Below are 5,385 nucleotides of genomic sequence, written 5' to 3' on the forward strand. Positions count from 1 at the left end.
CACACACACACACACACACACACACACACGCAGGCACACAGCTCAAGATGGAGATCTTCCATACAAGGATTGCTTTTAATTAGATATTTAAGTACATATTTCCTTCTTCAGTGCTTATGTGGTACAATTAGACAAATTTCTTTCATTGTTTTTCTTCCAGACGATCCCATATGGTCTTGGCACGTGTAAGCCTTACTTTTGTTGAGCACAGCATCGTTTTTGAAGTTGTATTGCAATTATGTGCAGTTTTCTGTCCATTTGGGGTAGAGATGTTTATTGTACTCTTATTGATATAACTGAACAATACGTGTGAATCTGAACAGTTTATATTTCAAGGCAGTTCAAAGGTCAGGCAGTCCTACATTAAAGTATCTATGTTCTCTTGCACACTGTGTATAGAACTCTTCTGCATGCATCGGTGTATATAATACATGATGATACACAGTCAAACTTGAAAAAAATTACACATTCATAAAAGTAGAAAGTTTGCTGAAGTTCCTTTAGAGGGGTGCTGTCTTAAACTTATGAAAGCAAGATGTTTTGGGGGATACCTAGGGCATGTCCTAGGGCATGTCCGACTGTACACAATCATTTTGCTCACTCTGGAAACATGTTAGGGCAAACACAGGACAAAAATTATCCATATATAATAGTCACAAAGCACACATGGGGAGCAGATTGTCTCCACAGAGATATAGCAGAGAAGGGTGATTTTAGTGAAAGAGTAAAACTCTTAACCTGGCTTCTTAAAGCTTGATGAGTATTTATTATTTGTAAAGAAATAGAACTGGTATTGTGTACTTTTAAAAGTACTTTTAAAACTTTATATTCCAGAATTTATAACTTTGCCTACCCAAGTACAGATTTGATGAGTATAAATGTCACAGTCACACTTCCAGGTGTGCAAAAGAGTGGTTTTGTTTCCTCTTTGTAACCTGATTTAATTTCTGTTTTATACCCCTTTCCCTACCCACCCCATTTGTCCTGATGCAAGAAATTACTCTAGAACCTTCAGATGAATTAGTCATACTGGGCTTGGAACATTTGTCCCCCTATCCCCTGGGGATCTCATGTAAATGCTACTGCAGAGAAGGGAAAAGTAGGTTGTAGCCTGACCTTGTGCTCAAGGTGATAATTCATCCCAATACCCCTCAGTACATACATCATTAATAGTCATAAGCAGGCCATGTGCACCTTCCTCCAGTGTTAGCAGCGTTCCGTATCCTTGCCACGACCCACATACCCAGGAGTAGCTTCATCCGGCAGGTTCCTGATGGAAACTGTCCACTGATTCTCCATCTGATCAAGCTCTGTCGAAGTGAAGATTCTCATGCAGACCATTTTTCTCTTTCCACATAGTCTGAGTCAATCTGCAATAGAAAGGATATTTTCTATGTGTCTCTTTAGCCAACAGAACACACAGTTGAGGGTGAAGATGGGTGAGTACGGAATTGCTTGCCCTGTCATGCCTAGATACATATGTCATAGCACTATTTCTGTTCCGGTCACCAGTGGTATGGAGAATTCTGCTCTGAAAACTAAGTTCTCCTTGCACTAAGCAAGGGAGCAATGTTTTTTTCTCCTGAGATCCCCAAACACAAAATATAAAGTAGGTTATATCCTCATCAATCTTCTCCAAGACTTTCTGGAAAATGGGAACTGTATATACTTTTTTGACCTGTCCAACTATCCCGAATACTTTCCATATTTTACCTCCCCGGCTCCTGCAGAAGATGCTTAGCATGTGGAAATATATGACAGAAGTGCGCAAGGAAAGGAATGGGATGCTCTGTCACACAGATTCCCTCAAATGCTTCATCTTTTGCTTGAACCTCAGCATTTGAACTCAAAAGTTAATGATGGAACATCTTCAGTCCATGGCCTAATCTTAAACTCTCTTCAGATTAATGACCACCTCCTTGTCTTGTGAGCCAAAGGAAAATGAAAAAAAAAGAAAATGCCTGAAATAACTGTTTTCTATACCAACTTCTGTGCAACATTCTGCAGATTATGTAAATAGGGATAAACTGGCCAGATTAGGTGGCTGGCAATAGTTTCATTATTGCAAGTGTACTCTGAAGATCCTTCCACTGCTATATTTTGTTTATTGTTCTCAATATTTGGTATGGGATTATGTTTTATTTAGTTTCAATGGCTCACCTGATTAAATACCATGACTAGGGCAAAAAGTTTCAATTGTACTTTAAAATGTCAGACGTTCTTTTTCAGATAGAATTTGCTCATAGAATAAACTCTCCTTGTTTCTGAGAGCTGTCTAAGAGAGAGATTATTTAGTCATCCAATAAATGTAACAAATGCTGACAGAAGTGACAAGCATTTGATTTTTTTTGAATGGATTCCAATGTTCATCCACTTGCTGCATACATTTTTTGTTGTCCAAACCACTGCTCAAAAGACTTTAAAGTCTGATAGCAACTTGGATTTAAAGTACTGATTTGCACTAAATGTTTTGCCTCTGACCTATACCTCATGGTACCAAAGGAGACATGGAACTGACCTAGCAAGGTCTAGAATAGGAAACTATAAAAACATATTTTGGGGTAGTAGGTACAGTGAAGAAGATATTAAGACTGTACAAGCTTATTTAGGATTGTTCAAGTATTTCTTCTATGGAAACTTAACAGAGAAATTTTTAAATCACCAAAATCAATTCCAGAAAGAAATAGCTCATTGTTTAAGAAGATAAGCTTGCTTTCCCCGAGCAGGAGAGGGAGACTTCCACTTTGCCTTCTATCCTAGGAATTTCACCATAGACAAATACTGTGCCCTGACCTGGGTAAGCACTCTTTAGTAACCAGGTGTTAGCCAGAGGCAGACTCAACTACCTTCATAACAAATTATGCTAGTGTAGGAATCAATGTGAATTGGACAGCATGTTCACACACTAGGGATGAATGAAAATGGGAGACAGAGTATTGTTTTTGCTTTTTTAAACATTATGATGCTTGGTTTGAGAACTCCATATATATATAAAAAATCATCTATTGACTATCTGGACAATTCCAGACATGACCAAAATTCAGGAAATAATTAAAATTAAAGTCATAAGAGTAGTTCTAATTAGCTGGTCACAGGCTCCTTGGTCTCTTGTCGTGGGTCTGTTACTCTGACTTTGCATTCAATACTAAGTAAATTGATTATTCTGGCGGCTCACTCATTTTAAGGAAGCCCCCACTGCTAGAATTTAGCCAGGTTTTATAATTCCTTCCCTCTGAATTTAGAAGGGACCTGTAATTGTCTTGTAATCAGTGGAATACGGCAAACGTGATGGTATGTGGTCCCGTGATTATGCGACATGGCACCATCTTTCTAAAAGACTTGCTTAAGAATTTGTGTTCTTCTTTCTGCTTTGAAGAGGCAAGCTACCATGAGTCCAACAGACACAATTCTTCCAACACCCTGTAAACTCTGAGGTAGCTCCTTGCCCAGATAAGAACCCAGCCCCGGCTGATGCTTTGATTTTAGCTTTGCAGGTCTCCCAGGTCTGCAAAGGATCTCTTCACGTAGTTTGAACTTGGGATTACATCTCACAGTTGATAAAGCACTTTTCCCTGAATATCGTCCCTGAATCTTTTTGGTAGTGCTACACAGATTCCTGCCCAGAATCCTGACCCACAGGAACTGTGAGCTATTAAACATGCTACTGTTGTGGTAGCGTGTTATGTATGCCACACAGAAACTAACATAAATGGTTTCCTAAACTGTAAAACAGAGATACATGATACTTCAACCAGGTATTGACAGTAACAGGAGACAAACTTAGACATGTTATAAACATAAAAATAAGAGCTCCAAAAGCACGTAACTGGCTAAGTGTAGCATGCAAACTAAACCTTAGTATGATCTGTGAAAGCATAGTTGAACAATAAATACTTTCACAGTTGTGACTGCAAGTCCAAAAGCATTGTCTATGTCATATAAAATTCATATAAAATACATTCTGTACAAGAAGGGAGGGGTGTAGTTACAATTGTGAAGAAAAGTTTTATAATCATTGATATGACATTAAATGTGTTTGCTCATGAAACTTGGGGTGGCTTCAGAGTTTGATGTTTATTTTAGGATGAAAGAGATCATAAAATAAGTAAATATTTATAGTGAATTATGTCTGCCTTTGTCACAGGGTGATATGTCCAAACGCTTATGGAATTTGAAATGAGAATCTTAAGTCCTAAATAAATGCTTGCACCATGGAGTCCCACTTATTTCTGGGCAGCTTTGAACAGCCTGCCACTGTTTCCAAGTAGATGTGTTTCCTGGAGTTGGAAACAATGATGCTGGCTGACGCGGGTGGTGAGCTGCACACTGACTTTTCACTGGAATGTGGGGAATCGGGGGGAGCGAATCCCCTTGGTGTAAGAAACAGCTAGTAAGAAAGCAACTATCGTCTGGTATTTATTTTTAAAATGACTAAAACTTGATGCATACACACACACACACACACACACACACACACACACATTTTTATTTTACATACATGTATAACCTGCCTATAAGCCCGCTTGCAGTCTGTTTTTCATAGTTTTCTCTGCATCTTGTGATACTTAGAGTAGGAAGATGAGTGTCAATAAATGTTGAAAATGCCCTTGACCAAGAATTTGAAGTCTTATTATCGAGTTCTAGCACAAACACATCCTAGCCATGTTACCTGTCTGAGACTTAAATTTACCAAACGTAAAATACAGATATAATCCTCCACCATAAACATAGAATTTGCACCTCAGCACCTTTGACAGAACTTTGTGTAAGAAAAATTTCTTGCTATATATGTTTTTGAATGGTGCTGATGAAAAATAAAGCCTCTCTGGCGTGTTCATGAAATCACTAAGATGAGGAGTTTGAGAGTTTGAATAGAGTCTCCTTCAGTAACTTGAATTTGGGATTGCATTTCACAACTGAGAAAGGAACTTTCTCTGCAGCTCAACCCTGGATCTTCTTGGTAGTGCTGGAAGGTGTGTGTGCAACGTTCTGTGCCATCTCACACACACACACACACACACACACATACACATACACACACACGTATGTGTGATTCATTATTGAAGGGAAGCATTGTCCCGGATTCATCAGTGGTGAATTAGGGAACTGGAACACAAATCTGACTTTTAAATCTAAATTCCACATCTCAATCTGAACTATTGTAGTAGAAGGATATTACTTACTTTGAAGAAGAAATGATTATCTCATGATAGCAGTTTTCCTGCGTCCCCATGCTACATTTTCATCAGCAATTGCCACATGAATTTCCTAGCAGTGACTCACACTTGGAGAGATGCAGCAGCTCAGTCCAGAGCATAACGAAGGCCTCTCCATGCAGAGTTCTCAGAAAACAGAGGAGCCTGTCATCTCTCCAGGTACTTCTTA

Source organism: Chinchilla lanigera, unplaced genomic scaffold (assembly GCF_000276665.1).
Source record: "Chinchilla lanigera isolate Chin_1 unplaced genomic scaffold, ChiLan1.0 scaffold00033, whole genome shotgun sequence".
NCBI lineage: Eukaryota > Metazoa > Chordata > Mammalia > Rodentia > Chinchillidae > Chinchilla > Chinchilla lanigera.